The sequence below is a fragment of the Gastrolobium bilobum genome, unplaced genomic scaffold (genome assembly GCF_033153095.1).
Source record: "Gastrolobium bilobum isolate Gb01-03AN ecotype WA unplaced genomic scaffold, APGP_CSIRO_Gbil_v1 utg4923, whole genome shotgun sequence".
NCBI lineage: Eukaryota > Viridiplantae > Streptophyta > Magnoliopsida > Fabales > Fabaceae > Gastrolobium > Gastrolobium bilobum.
In genome coordinates, this window is record NW_026898411.1 from 182,609 (window position 1) to 207,780 (window position 25,172).

Below are 25,172 nucleotides of genomic sequence, written 5' to 3' on the forward strand. Positions count from 1 at the left end.
TTGAGTATGTTAATACATTCATTAAAATTAGAAAACCATTACTTATTTAACTACATTTATTTTATTTTTAACGTCACAGTTTACTTATTTCTAATTTTAGTTGAGGAATACTTGTACCAAAAAAAATAAAAAATTAATTGAGGAATATTACAAAACTATTGAAAATTTAATCTCCGTTGTAATTCTCTGAGTTCGCCATTTCTTCATGGAACAACGTCCCTGAGTTCTCGTTTTTGTCTCAAATTACAATTATTTTCTTTCTCATCTCGCGGGGTTCAAAATTGATATGTTTACATTTCTTAATTTAATTTAAAATATAATTTTAAATTATTCAGATTTAAAACTAGAGTTTAAAGATTCTAAAGTTATTTTAGATAATTTTATTTAATATTCACAAAAATACACACAAAAAAATGTGTGGGGTATATGTTTTTTTTTTCTTTCTCTTCTCTTCACATGGGCAAACATAGGTCTTATCTATTTTTTTCTGTGTATTTTGGTGAACATTAGATAAAGTTATCTAAAGTAACTCTAGAAACCAACAAAGTCCAGCACAGTTGGTAGATAGTTGGTGTTCGATTTCTGGCCGTGCGTATGAAAAATGCTTTGTTGGGAGAGGTTTACCCACTTAATGTGATCTCCCGCTTTGAAATGATTAGTCTTCGGCTGTCGGCCGGAGGATACCTTCAGAAATCAAAATAAAGTAACTCTAGAAACTTTTTTTTTTTTTTTTTTTTGATAACAACTCTAGAAACTTTAAACTCTTAAAACTAAGGCTTTAATGCTTCTAAGGTGAACGTAGATAAGTTATCTACATTCGCTCTCAAAATGACATCGTTTTGGGTTGAAAAATTAAAAAATTATAATAAAAAGACTATTATAATCCTGAAATAAATTATAATTACAAAAATACTTTGATTTCTGCTTCAAAACGACGTCGTTTTGGATTCACTGTAGATAAGTTGTTTACATTGACCGTAGAAAAAGTCAACCCTAAAACTAAACATATTTTTACTAACTGATTTTAAAAACAAATCAAATGAAGAACTTTTACTACATAAGCATTAGGGCAGATATTTGGCCTTGTCTAAATCCATACCGAGTTCATGTGTTATGTGTACATACTACAAAGAAATTTAAATTTCAAACTAATCATTTTGATATAAACAATTAATATTCCTTTCGTTTATTGCTGTAAGTATTCACTTGACCTTGTTTCATAAAGCATATAATCCTAAAATTTGTTTGGTTGTTATCAAAAAAAAAAAAAAAAAAATTGTTTGGTAATCATCAGGTATTTTAATATTCTCAGTAGATATTTGATTTAAGGATTCTATTAATTTACTGTTGTTGGAGAAAAATTATCTTCAGCTGACACATGCTTTTCAGGAATTATACCGTGAAAAGCATGTGAGTGTTGCAAATAACCATTAAAACTTCAATGTCTTTTACTGATATATGTAGCGACAAATTCTAAAAGCGTTTGTTTTACAGAGTCGCACACTAACCATTAAAACTCGCATAAAACGCAATATCCAAAATGTAGTTGTAGAACACACCACAGATAATTAGATAGGACTGTTTATATTTCATTTAAATTTGAAGATAAATATATCAGTATTTATTCACTTTAATAAATTTTTATTTTTATTTTTATTTTTTTTGTAATAAAGAGGGGCAAAAGCCCCAAACAAAACAAAAATTACACGACGCGAGAACTTAAAAGATATACAGAAGCATCCTGAAGAATGAGCTCTAACAAAGGAGAAGGAGGAGAATGATAAACAATAAGATTATTATCATCCTCAAAATGCCTAGAAGCAAACCAGTGAGCACATCTGTTATTTTCTCGAAAGGTGTGTACCCAACGAACATCCCAATCTTCAGCAAGCCATTTGTGAATACGGGAAACAACCTGAGAGTTTCTGTGATTGTTGCTCCCTTCTTGGATAGTGCTAAGAGCAATTTCTGAGTCACATTCCAACTCCACTCTCCTAGCACCAGTACCCCAGGCCAGCTCTAAGCCTTTGAGGATACCCCAGAGTTCTGCATCAAGAGGATTACAGAAACCTAATCTGAAAGAGAAACTACCCAGAAAAGCACCATTGTGATCTCTAGCAAGGCCTCCACAGCTAGCATGCTGCCTAGATAAGGAAGAAGCACCATCTGTGTTAATCTTCAACCGACCAGGTTCAAGACGACACTATTTAGTAGGCTGATGGGCATTAGGGAAGCTGCCAAGAATGCTTCTATTCTTACCTCTAGCTTCAATTAAATGCGCAATAAAATCAGAAATGACACGTTTATCATTGCTTGGCCTTCGGAAACTATCATCATGAATATGATGATTACGCCAATTCCAAAGATTCCAGCAAGTAGTATAGAAAACATCTCTCCAATCAACATGAATTTGATAATTCCAACCCTTACTCACATTTTTTATGAGCCAAGGCTGTAGGTCTAATGTGAAGAAATCGTTGGGGACCCTTCTACCAAACCAATCTATCCACAATCTTTTGGCTTGAGAACAATCTCTAAGGACATGAATAAGAGTTTCTTCACTGTTTGGACAGTTAATGCAAAAATTAGGACCCCCATTCCATTTGCATGTACGACTCCTAACTGGAAGCTTATTAAGAAAAGCCAACCACATCATAGTCTTGATTCTTTCTGGACCCTTCCAGTCCCAAATCTTCTTCCAGGGAACATTCCTTGGAGCATTCCTTTAATAAAAATTTAATATACAGGAACTTTTTCTTTTCCTCTTTATTTAAAGAGATTTAAAGTAATGGATCGGAATGGAAGATATTCTACCAAAAGAACAAAGGGATGGAATATATAGTCGAGAAAGTTCAATCAAGTATGATCACTCGAGTCAAGATTTAATTCAACATTTCAACGTATATGTTAAGTTAATATTCGGCATTACACCTGCAGTCCTGAAAAAGTAGGCCGTGTCAATTGATTGAACTATAAGTTAAAATTGTTCTTTTTAAAAAAAAAAAAAAACAAAAAAAAAAAACTCCTCTTTCTTTTTATGAAGTATTCTTCTTTTTCTTTCTCCTCTAAAAATTCGATTCTCTCTCTTCTTTGTGGGCTAAATCACCTTCCCTGTGCCCTTGGTATTAACTATAATATAACAACAGTCGCACCATGTCACGTAGAATCGAAACCAGTGAGAACAACAAAGTTCAGGTAGTTCCACAACGAAGGATGGCAAACATTCCTCTTCTAATTGCATCCACTACATCTCAATCAGAGTTGAGGAGAAAACTTAATGAGGTAAAAAATGAGGGGATCTGAGTCAAAGCTACTCAAAGAAACAAATATATAAGACATATAATTAAAACCTTCCTTATATTCAAGCTTTGAAATAATAAATACATTATACAGTTGTTGTAAGTAAATATTACAAATACAAAGAGGATACATAGAAAAATATAGGGAAGGATAACACCCGAAACTCAACTTCCTTAGAAGTCTAATAAAATTATTATACACTTTGCCTTCTTAAAAATTAACAAGTAATCTTGACCTAATTTATTAAATTATTGGACTTGCAAGGTCAAGAAAACTTGAACATTATTCATAAAGTTGTAAAAAAGAAAATAAAAATATAAGAAGAATAAGCTCAGGAGAGATATCGCCATAACAACTACCACATTTCCATTTCTTTCTGAATTTTGTAACCTTCACCTTGAGGAGCCATGACAAAGAGCACTGAAGTCATTTTTCTGCAGCCAACAGGAAAGGGTGAAAACCCAGAGACTGGTTGAGGAAGTTGAGCTGAGAGGGAGGGTTTCAGATTTCAACTCAGCTTGAATAGTGCCATGTGAAGTGGGAGTTAATATATATATATAGTGAAAACTTATCAATGTCAGCGACTCAGCATGGTCCATAAGAAATGAAAAAATGGGAGGGAAGGAAGGAAATAAAAAATGCAATAAAAAAAAAAAGTTACATGAAACACCGAGGCAGTGAATATAAATGATCATTACCTGCACGTAAAATTAGGGTTGATGTGTCACTTTCTAGGTAGGATGAGACAGGAAGGATAATGAGAGTTTGTTTTCTTGGGATTCAAAAAATGAACCCACTATTCTCCCCTCTTAAATTATGATGTCAGGTTCTTGGCCTCCTTCTGACATTCTTGCTGCCAAACTGCAAAAAAGTTTGGTTTCATTTTTTGAACCGTGAATTGTTTCTTTGGGGTCATTAATTGTGTACTATCAGGTTCACTGATTTGTACCATATTCCCTTTGCTTCTCTTAGCTACAACTTTTGTGCTTATTATTCCCATCCTCTCTGTTCATCATGTATATATCCTACTATACAATCTTACGGTTTTGAAAAATATCATACGTATTTAGTACACTAGCTAGTAACGTCACTCAGTTTTGTTCTTCATTCTGATGAGAAGAATCTTTGCATGGCTGTGGAAACCTATGGTTCATATGCTAATATCATGTGGTTGCATATTTGCATCGATTGCTCACGTGATGCATTAATTAAAGAGTTTTATAATTCTCGTGTTGAAGGAGAATTGAAATCTCATGTTGTAGAGATAAAAAGCATGTGAGACCCATGTGTTAGAAAAAATTATATGTAGGACTCATGTCAGCACGGAAATCGAAGAGTGGGTAGAAAAATTGTAATTCTCATGTTACATAAGAATTATAAAACCCTTAATTAAATTGCTAATACCATTTTACCAGAAATAAGCAAAGTTATTATCCAAGTATGGTAACATAATATGAACAAAATAATAGGCAAAAAAGATAATCTGCTTCGCTTTAATTCAAAATCGCTAGTCATACCCACACCACTGCAAGACTGTTAACTGGTGACAGAAGAGGCCATCATTATAAAGTTATTTAAGTGTTGCACTATTGGCTTATAGTTTTGACTTTTGACCACTGAATTTACTCCTCTGCAAGGTTTTTAATCCTCATCCATTTTACCTTTTTTTCAAGACAGGATATTTTTACTATCAAATTTTTTTACTACTATCTTAGTACCTATCTAATCACCATTGAATCAAAGAGAGAGAATGCTAAAAAGTTTTTGAAAAAAGAGAAAATATTGATCCAATGGTGATTAGATAGGTAGTGAGTTGATAGTAGAAAATTTTGGTAGTAAGAATATCCCTCCTTTTTTTTATATTTATTTATTTTAGAGGGTACGAGAGCTTAGGCTTTTATTTACAATAATATAGCTCATTACTTGAAAGAAAAATTCTAGTACCTTTTTCCTGTTAGGGTGGATAAAGTATTAGGACTCACTTAAACAATCTCAATCAATTGAAATTGAATTGAAGGGGACCACAACCACAAGGGTTTTATTTTTATTTTTCTTCCCACTATCAACCCGGTTATATATGTAATTGGTCATTTCCAAATGGAAAAGGTTGCCATATACATTACAGGTTGCAGCAATGTAAAATCCAAAACTTGTATATACTTGTTCTGTTTTCCTTCCCTACCATTTCTGATTGACGGAGAAAGAACATAAACAAAACCCTGTGAACTTAGCTACAAAAGGATCTTCCCCACCAGTCCTACTTTACTGAATGTTGCTTTTGTCCCTTTGCCTGCAACTTTCCAAATTCACACAAAGCAAAGCCCAAAGCCCTAATTCTCATGTCTTATGTAATAACTCTACATTGCAGTGTCATAATTGAGGTCTGCACTGCAGTGTAATGTCAATCTCAGATGGGGTTGCTCATTAAATGTCCTCCTTGACATGGTAACAAATAAAGTACTAATATTTCTGAACAGAAGTAACAAAGACATGACCAAAATGGAACTAAAGCAAGTCAAGGTAAATCAAAGTTAAAAAGTTTAAACTGATAAAGTGAACCTACAGCTAGTTAATAAATATGTTCTTCTGTTGATATATTCATTAATTTTATGTGCATCATTATATTTTTTTTAAAAAATAATAATAAACTAAAAAAGTATCTATCATATCTAATTCTTGATTCTGAAATAAATAATAAAAAGAAATGCAATATTTTGGTGAGGGGGGACCTGAAAATGTTTGCATTGGCTGTAGTACTGAGACACTGATCAATTTTGGATTTGTGGAGTGGTGTGTGAGACAGTGTCTGTGGGGTGAGGGCGATTAAAAGCCCCAAATTGAGTACTCTAACTGACCACCTTTTACTGCCTGATTCCACAACCTCGTGAAGTCATCATGATATTTTAACCTCATGCTAGGTCAACCCCAAATTATTTTTTGGTATTTTAACCAACTATATTCTATTAAGAATTCAATATCCTAACAATTTGAGTTTCTTAATCTTCTTAATTTGGACTAATCTGATAGTTAGTAATTTGAATTTATATTCAAAAATTAATATAAAATGTTTAATATGTATGATTTATGTGATGTAATCTTATACACAATATTAAGGTGAATATGTGTTTATTACCAAATATACACCATCTAATTAGAAATTTTTGTATAACGAACTGGGTCTTTTGCCAACTCAGAATTTTTTTAAAAATAAGTAAATAAATTGAAGGAGTATGGTGAAAAATCTTTTGCGAAAACGGGATGATTTCTTTTACATGCTTAGGGTGACTGCAACAGATAATTGTGTGTTTCTAGATGATAATGCAATGTTCAAGAACGTGAATATGACTGCAATGCTACATTAAGATTATAAAAGAAAAAAATACAATTCTAATGTTACAAAGAGTACACATAAAGACTGGAGAAAGGAGATGATTACAGAAGGATTTAACTTACTGGTTAACTTATTAGTCCCTTCCTTTTAGATTTTTCATTAAAAAAAACTCAAAGGCTCTTAATTAAGCCTATATATACCAAACAACACCTCAAATCAAAGGATTTGAACCAATTACAAGGCATCCTTTATCTTACTATCAAGTCTATTGCTTGCAACCAGAAAATTACATCCTTAACAATTCTTTAATAAAAACATAAAAATCAAGTAAAAAGCTTCTAGAAGTCGTTCGTACAATGAAAGAACTTATAAAAATTTCAGGATAACTACTGCATACTGTGAGTAACTATATATGCTGATGAAAACCTAAAACTATAATCATTCGGACAAGTTTCACGCATGTTATATCCTTCTAGTATATTAAAGTCTGATTTTGGTTCCTCAGATTTTCATTTCATCAATTTTAGTACTCTCCATCATTTCCAATTAATTAGAATAATATATGATCATCCAATTGAAGACAGAAGTACTTGCTAACAAGGATTATATAATTGATATGGAGATGCATGACACGATGCCCATTTTTTGTATCTGACCTGCCATATGATATGTCAGTCAAAATTGGTAAATGCATGTACCAAACAAAAAAAAAAAAATTGGTAAAGGAAAAAAAAAAAAAGAACTAATTCATCTTCTTCGTGTAAGGTTTAATTACCGAGGCCATTAAATTCACCAATCATTTCAATTTTGACTTAATATATAGCACATTAAGGTTAAAGCACCATTTTAAAGTTTTTGGACAAAAGAATTGTCCGGTTAAAGCTGATTGCATAAGTTTTTCCAAAGTAATGCAGTCAAACATGTCACCTATGCTGACGGGACTAGTCCCGTCACTGATACTGACGGGACTCGTGCCACGTCAGCGCCACGTAAGCAGTCCAATTACCGTAAATTTTCGGAAGACCATAACTTGTGACTCGGGTATCTAAATTTTTTTTTTTGATTTCACATAACTTTTCAAGATCTACGCAATGACACCTCATTTGATATATTTTATCTCCCACAAACATAGTCTTATGGATAAACACTCTTGTGATTGTGATACAATTGTTACAAATTCAAACTATGTTTGTGGGAGATAAAATATGTCAAACGAGGTATCATTGCGTAGATCTCGAAAAGTTATGTGAAATCAAAAAAAAAATCATCTGATTTGGATACCCGAGTCACAAGTTATGGTCTTCCGAAGATTTACGGTAATTGGATTGCCTACGTGGCACGAGTCCCGTCAGTATCAGTGACGGGACTAGTCCCGTCAGCATAGGCGACATGTTTGACTGCATTACTTTGGAAAAACTTATCCAATCAGCTTTAATCGGACAATTCTTTTGTCCAAAAACTTCAAAATGGTACTTTTTCCGGCACATTCAAACCTAACTTCCTAGTTCCTAAAGCATATATATATGACGTGGAGCTCAATTTCCATAAAGTCTCGATACTCTCAATTAATTCAAAAATGTGTGTGCGTATGCACCCCATGACTGCAGAAAAGAAAATATTAAAAGAAAAGAAGGGAAGTGGGAACAAGGCAAATCTCTTCACATGCATTGGCATCGAATTCCAAAACAATTACTCTGACAAAAAAACACGGACACTATATTAATTACTTGTCAAATTTTTCGGTACCACATAGAGTGTAAGTTTTATAAAAAAGAATATGAACAAAGATGGAAGGAATGCAAGGCATTTCGACCCAGTGAACCTATTAATTAAGGACTCCATCCCCATGAGATTCACGAAACTGTCCCTGAAATCTTCAAATCACGTTACCTATAGGGGTTACTTTTTCTATGGAAGAAGAAAACCAACAATGCATGTGATTCGCTTCTCAATGAGGTCAAACTATACGGCGATTTAAGCATAACTACGTCAATTGGTACCTAACAACTCAGAAACGTGAGAATAACAAAGGCAAGCATGCACCCTTTTCTCTTTTTTTTAGGCATTTGGATAAGACAATTATATAGGCAAATGCTAGCTTCTTCTTTATTTATTTTTGTGTGTGCACTTTACGTAGTCAAATTCATGTTTGCATGTTTACACGCAAACTGCAACCTGTGGTTCCGTACTTGATGCAGCTCATATAATATCAACTAAGATTCAATTTTTAACTGATCGTTGCCTTAATGATGATTGATGAACCTTTTTTCATGTATATCCTTTGATTAGCTTCGAATTAATTAATTTCCTCTGCAACTAATCCTTTATTTTAGTATATTAATTTGTATTATTGTTTGACATAGATTAGCTATGCATGCATTATTAAGTAAGCTACAGCATGCTTGGGAATAGGGAAAAGCAAACAAATGTAAATGCAAGACTAAATTTTTCAATTTTTTGACAAAAGCTTGTAGAATTTTGGGTTCTAATGGAAATGATAGAGTTTAATGAGATAGCGACTAGCTAGACAAAAACTTTAAGCTGTACCGCCTCATGTTTCGATTTTTTTTTTTAACACACTACCCATACGTATGAACGTTAAATCGGAATAATTCGTACGTAGCAAATCATAAGTTATCCTAAACGTGTATTTTTTTTATTTTTATTTTTTGAGATATTTCGATCGGTTCATCATTTTATAATTAGTTCGATTCAGAACGGGTTCCGAAATTAAGACTTTAAATTCTTTCCAAAGACGATACCGAAGAGGGTAGAACACATGTTTTCACCCTATCTGCTCAGTTTTTTGACGCCAATTGTGCTACCATCGTTTGATATCCTAAAACTGTATTTGATCCAGAGATGTCGATCATATTATTTGTATAATTTTTATACCCATTGCTTCTTCACTCTGATGAACACGACATTATTGGTAGCGCTACAGCTACATCAAACTCGCTTACATTTTAACTTAAAGCATGACACAAACTTTTGAGCAATGTTTTTATTTTATATATTACTATATATAATTTGAGCAATGTTATTCCCATGTCACTTATAGAGAAAAATTAAAATTCCCCATTTCCCCCCATAAAAGAAACGTATAAAGGGTGGTTTATTGAGAAATAACATTTTAAAAAAAAAATAAAAAATAAAAAACATCACTCCAAATATTTGATTAGACTGGAGTCCAAAATTGGCCATGTCCGCCAGTTCCAAAACCTTGGGCCTTGGACATCAACATCTTATATGGGCCTTCAAGCTTTGTTTGCCTTCCTCTAATGGTGTTAATTAAAATTAATAACAATTTCTTTATTGATAATTTTATTTTTTTGACTAACAAAAAAATAATAAAAGAATATTTGATAGTGAACAATAATTAATTAAGAAAAATTATATCAATTAAAAATATAGAGGACAAACTTCACATATTTAAAGTTGAATTTTGTTACCAAAAAAAAAAGTTGAATATTATAAAAAGAAATATATATTATCTTATTCAAAAATAATAATTACTAGAATGCAAAATCAAATTTCGCATTCAATATGAATATTTGAGACGTATCTTAATTACTTACATTTTCCAACATCCTTCGCCAATACCTATAAATTGATGAAAGACTTTTTTCTTTTATTCTTTCTTCTAGTGCTTAACTTCTTATTTTTAACTTCTCCTAAACCAACCAGTAATCACAGCATATTTTTTCCTTGGCGTGGAGAGATGGAATCTATATTCAATGACTAATTAAAGAAATGTATCACAGCAGAATCTCTTAAGTCATAAAGCTTTAAATTTCAACGGTTGTATTTAATTTGGTGACTAGGAGTTTTGACATGGAAGACATTCCAGCTCATGTAATGCATATATATTATTCACGAAACCTATCCATATCCCAAATAATTTGCACTGCCTTTGATGCTACGTTTTCTTCAGAAGAAACCAAAGGCACGCTCTTCTGTATATTAAGGTCAAACTAGCCGGCCTGCAATTCTGATATTAATTTTGCATAGCTTTTCGATCTTCCCCAAAGAGAGAAACAAACTGAATAATTTTGCATCCTTTGTTCTCATCATAACATTGCAATAAAAGTAACAATAATTGAATAGTGCAGCTTTTTCTCTATTATTGAGCCATTTGGATAAGGAGGAGGAGTCCTTTTGGGCTTTACCTCTACAATTGTAGCATGTTCGTTCTCTTGGTTTCGTACATATAATGCAGCTGATCATAATAAACTTTGTTTCATTGACCTTGTATTATTGTGTATACAATTACAATATGTTCTAATATTGTAAGCCTGAAATCATAACTTTATTAACATGCATGCTTAATTTGCAGAAAATCTTTTATTTTTGATATTTTATTGTTTGAATAAGATTGATAGCGAAATGGTTAAGCATGCTCGAGATTAATTAGTGTGATTTAAAATTTGCAAAAACAGAGAAATTTTTGCTTCCTTCCTTTATTTTGTTTGAAGAATAATTCAAATAAAATTTTGGGCCCAATAGCTGTAGTAATCTACTTTTACCAAGATAGCGACTAATGGGCATAAGAAAATAGTCGTTGCCTCATGTTTCGAAGCAAAATATTATCCACGTACGTGCACTATATAATTATCATTGTTACGTAGCAAATGACATCTGCTTAGTTTGAATTTGAGTATTTGTTCTGCTAGCTTGTGTTTGAATTGAACATTGTTGTACAGCCTCGACCACGCGTACAAGTGATTAATTATACAATATTATGGTTGAATTGAAACCTACCTTTCTTTCTATATAAAAACCGCTCCCCAATAATGTAAGGGTAATTCTCTTAGGAACCTTCTATACATTTATAAAGAGGCTATTCCAACTCATAAATTTTGTTTCATTGTTGTAAAACTCCGCCCGACCGGACGGGTCGACCTGGAACCCGACGAACCGATCTAATGACCGGTTCAGGTTAAGCATTGGACCAGTCATGTATCGACCCGGTCAAACTCAGTCAAAATTCGAATAAATCGGCCAAACTCGGTGACCCGGAGACCCAGTAACCCGGTCGGGTCATGCATTTAAAAAAAAACCAAAACTGTTTCATCTTATTAAAAAAAATGTAAAACTCATTTTAAATTTTTTTTGTAATTTTATTTGCTAGTATGCTCTTCTACAATGAGCTCTTAGTTTCCAATAATATTGAAGTAATTTGTGGAATAATAAATTAGAGAATGTGACATATGTCATTTTAATGTAATTGAATTTGAAAAATAGGAGTTCAATGTCATTGAGAGGTATGTTTATGAAGATTCTGAGTTGCAATTTAAATTGACATAGTAATATCATGCATTTTTATTTATTTATGCTTTATGTTTTTGAGCTTATTTAGTGAATCTTGTTTAAATCATTTTAGATATGGAGAATTTAATTGAATTTATATGTTCATATTTATATATATTTTTATATATCTATATATATCCCGGTCAACCAATTCGACCAATGACCCAGTATCCCGACCGGGTTGATACCCGGGTCGGATTTAACAACACTGTTTTGTTTTGTTATTGTTGTCATCTAATCATTTTTTAAACATTGTTTTTCCTTTTTTTATCATATAATTATTTTGTTTAAGTTTTTCTTTTTCTTTTTTTAATATATTTTTCTTCACTTTTCATCTTTCTCAAATCTTTCCAATTTTTTAGATTTTCAAAATAGTAATGAAAATTTATTTAATTTTAATAATTAAAAAAAACTAATTTATTGTTTGCAATACATATTGTTCTTTTTTATCCCCTTTCCCCTCCCCATGATTCCGTTTAACCTTTTCCAAAATTCATTTTTGTGGTGGGTTCTCTCTTAAAAAAAGTTTATGCATATTTTTTTTTTGGTAATCTATTTTATTTTTATTTCATTTATATATATTTGTGTGTATTATTGATGATATATTTCTATTTCATTTATACTAATAGATTAATAGTATTAAAAAAAATGCATCAGAAGTGTTATAAATATCAAATGATACAGTATACAAAAAATTTAGTTAGAATATTATACCAAAAAATAAATAATATACAATTATAAAATATGAAAATAAGAGTAACAATTAGAAATATTTTTATGTTTTAAAATAATTTGACTTTTACTTGTCAAAATAAATACAAAAACCTTTCTTCACATTTAAATTATGTATACGAAAATGAAAAATGAATTCAAATATTACCACAAACAAATCAAATCAAATCATATGCTTCTAAATTTAAATATAATTAGTATATTATTACTTTTAATCATACATTATCTTTTTGGTAAGGAAAAACCCAATAAATTAATTCAAATATGTACTAAATATTTATCCATAAAATAAAAAATACATAATCATAATAGTTTGAAGCACAAATCGAAACTAGCAATTGAGTGAATCAAGTAATCATAAATTGCTAAAAATATTTTCAAATTAAAATCAAAATTTATGCAAATAAAAAACAAAACATAACCTCCTCCAAAGGGAAGTAATATTTAAAATAAAAAATAAAAATTGCTCAGCAGTTTATTAAACATTTAAATTTGTCTTTAAAGTTAAACAAATTTAATTATGTTAAGATGTAAAAGGTGGAGTTTTTTTTCTAACCCGTTGGTAAGTATCAAAGAGATTATGTTTTTAATATCAAAATTAGTTTAAATAATAATTAATATGATTAAGAATATACTGTTAATTAATAAATCCAAGATATTAAGATTCTAACAACTAGATAAGATTCTGATATCTTTTCATACTATTTTAGACTTAAAGTAACAAATCACCAATTATGAAGGATAAAGGTAGTTACTTGCAAATGATAAGAATCAAAAAAATAAAGAATTAATCCTCAGCGAGCCTGATCCAAATTAAAAAGCCCATTTTTATTTCTATAAAAATGCACATTAGGGCTCATTCCATTAATTCTGGAACGCAACAGAGAAAGGCTAGGAGGCGGCCAGATATGGCTTAAGAGGCAGAGAAGCGAAGAAACAGTCAAATCTTCACCGTGGAGACTAGGTTTTACGTTTCTTTTATAAAATTTAGTTTCTTTTCATTTTTTAATTCTGTTTCAATAAACATACAAGGCTAAAGTCCTTTATGTAGTTAGGGCGAAACAGAACCAATCATGAGTTCTTGAATGAGCAGTAGATTTTTGCATGCTAATAGGGATATTGTATGCTTTAATCCGATTGGTTAATTGTTGTAATTTGTATGTTCTAGGGATAGTCTTATGAATTTCATGACGCATAATTTTGATCTTAAAGCTTGCTTTAGAAAAAGACCCTGAGGTACTGTTTGGTTGGAGGTTTCTGAAAATTTTCCCATCCAAATCAAGTTGGCAATTGTTGATTTCCTTGTTTGGTAGAGAGTTTTTTAAAATTTCCCCAGCTATTCATGTTGCATAGCTATTTAGATTTAGTCGTGGAAGTGGAGCAATTGTCACTGTTCAAAAAGCTTTATTCCATGTGGTTTTCTTGGTTAGATGGGTAAATGGCAAAAGGTGAAAAGTGAGAGAGACCAAAATACCCTCTGCTATGCGCCTTTCAATTTCTTTCTTGAGTTCTTCTGAATTAAGCCTCTCCTCAACATTTTTTCGAATTGCTTCTTTGATTCTTCTTGCAACCTCTTCTTCCAATTGTTTCAAATCTTCCTCCTCCTGTTGATGTCTGCTACCAAATGCAAATATCGGAGAACATAAATAAATTGTCATTGATGAAAAAGAAAGATTCACAAGTCAAAGAAAACGAGAGAAAAAGCAAGAAAAGTGTAGAGAGAGAGAACATTGTTCTGGGTAAATTTATGATGATACTGATTCTTGTTATTCTTCTTTCAATTACCTTTTGTTTTGTTGGTGGTCTTTTTTGGTTCGAGAGTGGCGGTGAGAAAGAGGGGATGGGGAGTGTCTTCTTCCTTAAGAAGTGAACGCGACAAGCTACGAGCCATGTCCTTTAGTGGGGGTATATTTGTAAATTTATATCATTTACCCATCAATATTTTATCTTCAACCAAACATATGTATCAAAAATTTTAATAAATTTTCCTGGTAAAATTTATTCCAACCAAACAACTTTTTTTACAGTTTCCTACCAAACTCACTTTCCTACCATTCCCCTAGTATTCAAAAAATTTATCCTCAACCAAACGCCCCCTAAGGGATTAGAGCCTTGGAATAAAGTAAAGAATTGAAACGTATTACAAAATAAAATAGTATTACAAAAAAAAAGTAAAGAATTGAAACCACCAAGGAATTGAGGAGTCAATTACATAAGAAAGAATTGTCAATAATTGATTGCGAACTTTAATTGTATGAAAGTTAAACTCGTTGAGAAACTATTATTGGGTAAATCGAGTTCCTAGCTACGTCTTTTATTAAAAGTTAAAAACCATTTTCTTCGCATTATTAATTCTTGAATTCTGAATATTAAAATTTAAAAGTAATTTCTTTAAGAATTCTGTTTTACAAATTAAATTAATATTCTTAATAATTCCAATTTAAAGATCGATCCAAATTTAGTCACATAGATAAGTTATTTTTTGATTAATCAATCCTCATGGGAACGACAACCCCACTTATTTATCACTTTATTACTTGTGCGGTGCACTTGCCGAAGTTGTAGCACCAGTGTCCAAAGTCCCAATGAATCCTGACCAAACTAGTTTTGGGTAGAGCCTTAAGAAGTTAGATCAAAACCCATTATTCTTTAAACAAAATAAATATTAAAATCTAGCTGGATACCATTAAACCAACAACTCTTGATTGTCAATGTAACGTCTAGCAACTTGCAAGAATCAATGATTGTCCCCACACATTAACACGAGACTTTTCAGTGTGCTTTGTACTCAAAAGGACACTTCTAGGGAAACTTCCCAGGAGGTCACCCATCCCAGAATTGCCCCAAGTCAAGCACGCTTAACTATAGAGTTCTTCCGTTCCAGGCTATCGAAAAGTAGATGCATCTTGTTAGATAGGTAATACCAATTAATTCTTATAAGCTACTCTCAACTGTACCATCTTATACCAACACAGTCTCTGGAATCCCCCTCTTTCGGGTGTTGATTCGATTCATTCATGTACCCCGTCGCTGGAAGCCTGCCAGGAGCCGCTCCTTGTCCATGCCCTTTCGCACTGGCGATCACTCCCCGCCCTCGTCAGCGCCCGGGATGTTACATGTCCTTTGTACTCAAAAGGACACTTCTAGGGAAACTTCCCAGGAGGTCACCCATCCCAGAATTGCCCCAAGTCAAGCACGCTTAACTATAGAGTTCTTCCGTTCCAGGCTATCGAAAAGTAGATGCATCTTGTTAGATAGGTAGTACCAATTAATTCTTATAAGCTACTCTCAACTGTACCATCTTATACCAGCACAGTCTCTGGAATCCCCCTCTTTCGGGTGTTGATTCGATTCATTCATGTACCCCGTCGCTGGAAGCCTGCCAGGAGCCGCTCCTTGTCCATGCCCTTTCGCACTGGCGATCACTCCCCGCCCTCGTCAGCGCCCAGGATGTTACATGCCCACCAGCTTCCGCCTGGTTCGTCCTCGAACCACACCGTACTGGATGAGAGGCCCTGCTTTGATACCACTTGTAACGCCTGGCAACTTGCAATAATCAACGACTGTTCCCACACACTAACACGAGACTTTTCAGCGTGCTTTGTCCTCACTCGCACACTTCCAGGGAAAACTTCCCAGGAGGTCACCCATCCCAGAATTGCCCCAAGTCAAGCACACTTAACTATGGAGTTCTTCCGTTCCAGGCTATCGAAAAGTAGCTGCATCTTGTTAGTATAGGTAGTACCAATTAATTCTTATAAGCTATTCCCAACTGTACGACACCATACCAGCACAGTTTCTGGAATCTCCCTCTTTCGGGTGTTGATTCGATTTATTCATGTACCCCGTTGCTGCTGGAAGCCTCCAGAAACCGCTCCTTGTCCTTGTCCATGCCCTTTCGCAGTAACGATCACTTTCCGCCTTCATCAGCGCCCGGGATAGTACAGTCAAGTGGAGGTTTATATATGTCTCTATATGCCTTTCTGTTACCCTAGATGTTTCGACATCAATGACGCCTATTATAGAAAGGGTTGGTAAAATATGAGCCAATTAAAGACCCTTTAACCGCAGCTTTCTTTGAATGTGTATATTACTAATTTATCTGGATAATGCTTCAAAACAGTTATCAAAAGTTTAAAGTAATGTCCTCCTAATAAACAATGATTATGACTTTCACATTGACATATATACACCGTTGGAGGGGACCATTATATCTATAAGTCACATTCCATAAAGTTAATTCTAAACCGTTGCTTGCGCAAATTGGTTTATAGGTTGATATATAATAATATGCAAATAGGATTCCCTACGAAGTTTAATATATCGACCAATGGCTTCAGATACTGAATGAGATGGAAACCGTCCTTCGTTTATGAGCCAAGCAATTTGCGCACCATAAAAAGGGGACCAGCATAACCCAGCAAATAAAATCATATTGATCCAAAAATAAAAAATTCAAAAAAATAATGAAACATGAAAAAAAAAAAAACAAATCTATATAGATACTATAAGCTGTCAGAATACAAGTTTTAACTATATACCTACGGCTTGATACATTATATACTCTACCTTATCCCTATTCAATGTAACTAAGCTAATAAGTTGGCGTGAAAAAACTTGATATGGTAACTTTATTTTAATGATAAACGACGTTTGAATTTATACCTTTGATTAAAGGTTTTGCACACGAGTATTAAATCTTATAATAATTGGAACCTCGTTTTCGACAACGCTGACTAATTAAGTTTTGCTTCAACATGTTGTTTGCACGCATAGATTACCATTCCAAAGATCGATTCTATATCTATATATAGTATTTGGACACGTCAAACGATCTTTATCCCTTTCCGTGTAGCTACGTTGGTGGACTGGAATGGGGATGGAAATTGTCCACACAGGTAGTTTTTGCTTTGGCTGAACTACCAAATAGAGTAAGGCTGTTAATTATTGGAAGATTTACAATCCATAATGTATGGTTCTTTTATCATAAACAAATGTAATTTTCAAATTCACACCTCATATACTTTTTTGCAGTCAATTGAATATACTTTACTTTCATCTATAAAATATTTATACACGCCAATTACAATTTAGTTTAATGCTTTATATTGTTTTATGTAGTTTTTCAAAAAAAAAATTAACAGTCGTATTAAGGACTAATTCACAATTATGTTCAATGTTTTTTTAAGGGTTTAGTTAACTTTTATGCGGTTAATTCAGAAAAGTTATCTGCATTACACTATATACTAAGAGTAGTATATAATGTAACTTTTGAAATCTAAACAAAAATAGAGTTCATTTTAAAAGTTACAGTATATACTACCATTAGTGTATAGTGTAATGCAGATAACTTTTCTGGATTAATTGTATAATTTTTTCTTTCTTATTTTAATGATAAAAGAAGAACTCATAATCCTAAATTCTAAATGAGTCATGTATATACAACTGTTAAAAATTTGATAGAAAGAGCTTTATCACCCTTGTGAATCTGTCTAATTCAACCGGATTGATCAATTAATCTGTGAAAATATCTTACTGTATTAAAAGAAAAATGAGGCAAGCTAGTAACGGGGTAACCATTCGAAGATAAAATGTAAGAAATAAAAGCATAAGGGACAAAATTGGTTTTGCTCCATAAAAACTCAAATTAACCCTTATTTCAAAATTAAAAAAAAAATAACGTGAACTAAAATGTATAATATTTTTCATTAGTTCAATGGTATGTTTTACCCATGACGAGATGATTAACAATCACCCTAGCTTTTCAAAAACTTTACAAACCTTTTAAGACTGGATGGTTGTTCCTTTGTTCTTGCTCTTGATCAGCTGGAATTACTATAATGGTAAACATTATAGGGTTTTATAATTCTCATTTAACATGAGAATTTGAATTTTCCTACGCTCCCTTCGATTTCCGTGCCAACGTGGGTCTTACATATAATTTTTTCTTACATACGGGTCTCACATATTTTTTGTCTCTACAACATGAGAATTGAATGAGAAATATAAAACCCAACATTCTATATATACAACTTTTAAAAAATACCTAGCCATTTACATAACTTAAAACTTGAGAAAGAAAAAAAATATTTATTTTGCAGTAACAATAAGATTCACGTAACCTAGAATGAGATATACAATACTGGTAAAAAAAGAAGAAGAAGAAGAAGAAGAAATAGTCTCATATCAATCCTAAGCCTTGTTACATCCTCCAAAGTGGAAATTTGACTGGATAGGCATCAGAGTGAAGTCAAAATTAAAGCCTTCTTTTCCAAAATGTAATATGACAAAATGCGAAAAATCAAGTGACAGGAGTAAGTGAGTAACTCAACATAAGAATGAATTATCCAAACTTTACTTCTTCTGCTACTAATAATCGACATTAAGTAAAGATAATTTTAAAATGAATAAAAATATATTCGACGTATATGCCACATAGGAGGCTTAGTTACTTCGACTCTCACACAGGTAGAGCTGTTAACGGGCTGAACCGAGCTTTGTCTTAAAATACTAAGCTTGTATTTAAATGTGTCAGCCTGACCAAGCCTGTTATCTGTTATAAATATAATTATTGGCCTGTGACCTGGTTTATTTACAAAAAATAAAAACCTGGTTTAGCCTGTTTAAATAAAATAAGACAACAAAAATTTATCCAAATAGAGTATATAATCACAACACTAGTAATTTTATAAATATTCATAAATTCAATGTATACCCAAACAACATAATATAGAACAAAATCATTCAAAAAGCCTATTTAACTAATAAAATGGGGTGAAATGGCTTGAGGAGAAAGAGAGGACTATTACAAGTAGTATAAAAAAATAAAAATAAAAAAATATACTAGGCCAACCTGATAGGCTCTAAAGCCGAGCTTTTGAATTAGAGCCTGAAGCCTTTTTATTAAACGAGCTTTTAAACAAGTTCAAGCCGGGTGCCAATAACCAATTTTAGACATGTAAGCTCAGACCTTCACGAGCCGAGCAAACGGCCCTTGAAATACCCCTTATTCGTTTAGCACCCTACACACACAGGGACAAATAATACAAATACGGACATCAAACTGAAAAATGAGCATAACCTATGACTATGATTGTCCATGTCTCTATGGCCATTACTTAATTTTCTAAACCTGTACTTTTACTTAAACTTAATTAAAGGGAGGGGATTAAAAGGTTATATTCGCTTCAAGAGTTTTTATTTCTTTTTCTCATAAATTAGTGATCCTCACATCAACCGTGAGACCAAAGGCAATATTAGTTTTCATCGTTGACATGCTTTGACAAAAACATTCACTAATGACTTACAAAGAATAATATTTTGAACATTTAAAAAACATTATTTCATATTTTATCCAATAAAAGATTACATCCAAAATTATTTTACTAAAGCACATGACTCAAATACTGAAGTATATTATTCTTTAATGCGCCATAGCAGTATACATTTATTTTGGTGACAAATTGGTAATGAAAATACGTTGCATCTCCCTTTGGCCAAAAAAGCCGTTCGATATATATATGTTACAATTTTAAGTTTACAAGCAGTGCTCAATCTAAAAGATTTACTGAATATTGAATGGCTTTAATGACTTAAATACTATTATTGGGTAATTTTTTTCTTATATTACATAAGAAAAATATTATCTCATACCCAAACAATAAATAGGAGAGAGAAAATAATTAGAGGTGAGAAAAAAATTGTTGTGGGATCTATTTGAAAAATATGACTGTAGGAAATAATAATTTTTCTTATGTAACATAAGAAAAATATTACCTATTAACATTATCAACCTGACTTTTGTTGCGTCTTCGGCAAGTGCACCGCTCGTACAAGTAATAAAGTGATAAAAATAAGTTGTCAATCCCACAAGGACTGATGATCAATCACTAATTTATCTATTTAATTAAAGTTGGATCGATCATGAAAGGTTGGTTTGAGAATATTTTAATTTAATTAAAACAGAATTTTTAAACTTATTTTTAGTTTTCAATATTTAAGAAATTAAATTCAGAAATAATAATGCTAGAAAATTGGTTTTAAGTTTTTATAAAAAAACGTAACTAGGATTCAACTTCCCTAATGTTTTCTAACGAGTCTGCCTATTCTTATAAATACATTCAAGATCAAATTATTAACAATTCTTTCTATATTTGATTAGACCTCAATCCCTTGGTAATCTGATCCTTTATTTCACTCAAAGCGTAATCCCTTAGTATTTTTTCATAAAGTAAGCATTAACGCAAGAACCTACAGTTATAGAATTCATAAGTTTATCCCTAGATCATACAAACTCTAGCAATCAACCAATCAGAATCAATACACCAACATCCCTATTGTCATGCACGACTCATATGTTTATCTATGATTGATTAATTCATAAATAAAGCAAATCAATAAGAAACAGATTGATTGCATAACTTTAAATCATGAATATAAATTATAAGAAACCGTCTCGCCCTAACTACTTAAAGAAAACTAGCCTAACATATTCAATAAAACTAAAGAAAGAGATGAAAATAAACTATAATTCATAAAAAAAAAACATAAAATCCAGTTTTCACGGTGAAGCTTTGACCGTTTATCCGCTCCTCAGGTCCGAAACAGAGCTTTTCCATTTCCTAAGCCGCAGCCATCATGAGCTCTGTCGTCCTCCGTCTTCCGAATTTTTTGCATAGGCTTCGTCTCGTTCTATTTAAAGACTTGAAACTGGCTTTAATTTTGGGCTAGCTCGCTGAGGATTAATTTTGATTAATTCTTTGATCCCAACTATCTTTTTCATAAGATTAGTGATTTATTACATTGAACCTAAAACAGTATGAAAAGATATCAGAATCTTATCCAGTTGTTAGAATCTTAATATCTTTTTGATTTATTAATTAACACTATATTTTTAATTATATTAATCATTATTTAAACTAATTTTAATCTTAAAAATATAGTGTCTATGACACTTATCAACTTTTATTCCAAATTCTTTAGGATCAACAGTGAAATGAATTCAAATAAAATATATAAATACTTTTTTTTTGGTAACACAACTCTAAATCGAAACACTAATTATTAAAATTCAAATTAACTAAAAGAAGAGTCCAATTAAAAAAAACTAACCTATCTAATATGAGAATTTCATAACTTAAATACAATGTTGAAGTTCTTTTATGTACTTAATGTGAAACTCATAATAATATTATTTTAAAGGGTTTGTTTTTTCTGCGGTGACTGCAGATAAGTTATCTGCATTTACTCCCAAAACGACATCATTTTGGGTTGAAAGATTAAAAAATCATAATGATAAAGACTATTATAACTCTGAAATAGATTAAAATTACAAAGTTATAATAGTCTTTATCATTATAATTTTTTAATCTTTCAACCCCAAAACAACATCATTTTGGGAGTGAATGCAGATAAATTATCTGTAGTCACCATAGAAATATTTTTCTGTATTTTAAATTGTAATTTCATTTTCTAATTTGATATGCTAGTAACTATGATGCACCGACATTTCAAAAATCTTGACGTGTCGTGTCCGACACTCCCCAACACTCTAACACACATTATAGAGACTCAATACATGGTTCACAGTTTGTGTTGGATTGTGTTTTTAGTTCCAATTATTAGATTCTTTGTATTACGATCTCTGAAACACGGACACGCTGAATTTTATAAAAATTGTGTGTCGGACATCGACACGTGACCGACACACGTCTAACACGCGGTCAATATTTTGGGACACATGGTCAACTCTCCGACAAGTTTTTCTGACACGCAGTCAACTTTTTTCGACACGAGGTCAACGCTCCGACACGCATCCGACATATTTTTTGTTTAGGTCTTAATTTTAATTTATTAACTAAACTTAAAAATAATAATTTATAAATCAATTTTTTCTGTTATAAAAATTGACATGAAAAATTAACAAGATACAAAATATTATTTTTGTTTATATTTATGTTATGAAATTTGAATATTTGATTGGTTATATGACTTATTATGGGCTGTTATATGTATTAAATGTAAATTATATTATATATATTAAAAATATTATTTAATATTAAAACATGTCCCAACTTGCCAAAATATGACATTTTTTAGAATTAACGTTTCAGTGTGTCGTGTCGTGTCTCGTGTCAGTGTCGGTGCAACATAGATTACGATTACCATTTTTTGAGTTTAATATAAATATTTGAGATATCTTATATTTCTTTGCAAAATTGATGGGTATTATAAGTTTAGTTTCATTTTTTTGTTAAATTATTAAATATTAAATGTAATATACACTACATAAATTAAAAATATTATTTAATATCAAAACGTATCCTAACATATCGATTTTTTTTTAAATTAACGAATCAAAGTGTCATATCGTATGTCTCATATCGCGTATTGATATCCGTACAACATAGCCAATGAGGGCAAATATGAAATAATAAAAGTTGTAAAGGAAGCATAGTTTTTTGTTAAAAAAAATAAAAAAATTGAAAAGACACGACTTGTTAAAGCATAATCGAATCAAGGACAAAACGTGGCTATTATTGTGTAAATCGAATCAAAATAGCCAAAATGTGACAAGATATCATGGACAAAAGAATATGACTAGTTACTGAGTCAGCTGGAGAAAAAAAAAATCAGACAAGAGAAAAAATTTACAATTTTATTATTTTAAGTAATTTTGGAAAAGACAAGAGAAAAAGAAGCCATAATAATCCATCAAACCCACAAAGATGTATTTTTTTTTTATAAAAAAAATCTTTTATCTCTTTTGCGTATTTTATTCCATGTGTATAAAGAGCTTGTGCTCAGCGGTGTGCCATATGAGCTTTTATTGCAAGAGGTGTTGATCATTAGCAAAAAGGCCTAAAGAGAAAAAAAAACCTAAAGTATACGACTGTAGATTGATTCGATATCTTCTAATAAGGGAACATGTAATATATATCAGCATTAGATTTCAAATATAATATAATATAAAAACTAAAAAAGGGATAGAACAAAAGAATTTTAAGAATTTAGTTTTGATTAACATTTTTTAAAATCTTGCCCCCGATTTTTTAGATAATTTTTTTTTCCTTCTCCTACTTATAACATTTCTATTGTGTGTGTGTGTGTGTGTGTGTGAGAGAGAGAGAGAGAGGGAGGGAGAGAATGGATTGCAATACATAAAATATGTGTGAAAAAGCTAGGGAACAATAAAATGCTATTTCAATCGTGTAAACTTTTAACTATGTTGGTTACCAGCCGTTGAAATTGAGAGTACATATGATAGCAGTACCACCAAACACTTAGTCAAGATCGAATTTAAAAATATAACCATTCATTTGCTGACATTTTGACCTTTGATATTGACATATTTTTTATTTTGAAGGTCAAAAAAGCCACGAATTTTAACCCTTTATCGAGAGATTACAGTTTTATAAGCACTTTTTTTTTTTTTGGTAAGCTAATTTTATAAGCACTTTATTGATAAGAAATCATCAATGATATTTATTTATTTATATTTTTAGGATGTACTTTCTTAAAAAATTATGATCTATGTTTTGACTTTTATAGAAAGAATCAGAATAATGTTATAAAATTAAGAAGGAGAAATGAAAGAAATATATGTTACAAGACAACCGGGAGAAATAAAAGAGAAAATAAGAAGAGTAGAAAAGACAAAAAGGTAAATTTCTTATTCTCATTCATCAACACTATTATTATAAAATAAGAGTCATATTTTTATATACGACTCTATATATAATAAAGGATTAAGTATACCTAAATACATCACAAGTATGATGGTTATAAGGTATATCAAAAGTCATAAGAAAGTGAATAGTCATTTACATAAATATTTTACAACAAATAAAATATGGGTCCTTTTTTTCTTATATTGCTGCAAATTTTTTTTTTTTTGAAACAACTAATTATAACTATGTATTCTAATAAATATATAGTTATAATTTTAAAGTCATTTTTTCATTCTCTTTTCAGAAGTTGTCTACTGAAGTGAAGAGAGAGTTTTTTTTTTCAATTATAACTATATATTTCCAAAAATACATAATTATAATCCATTGCTAAAAAAAATAATTTGCACCAACATAAGAAATAAATTTACCATAAAATATATATAGAAGTTCAACAATATAGTGCATCTCGCGCCTACATATAAACACGGAATGTGACCCTGACTATGGTGCCATCTATTTCCATATGAATAACTAGGGATTTGCATTTCTCATGTCACATGACACAAATTTTTTTCTTACACACACAATATTTTGTGGGGCCCGCATTTTTTGAAGCAAAAAAAAAAAAAATTAAGGCACGCAAAACGAATCCCTATAACATTACACAATCATTTTTCTTACAACATAACTCTTATAAAACTCTAATAACTAATATTAGTTTAAAAATGAATATTGAGCAATATAATATACAAAACTTTAAACATCTAATACATATATAGTTGGCTAGGATTGTTTCAATTTTTTAATTCCAATCAAACCACTCATGTTAG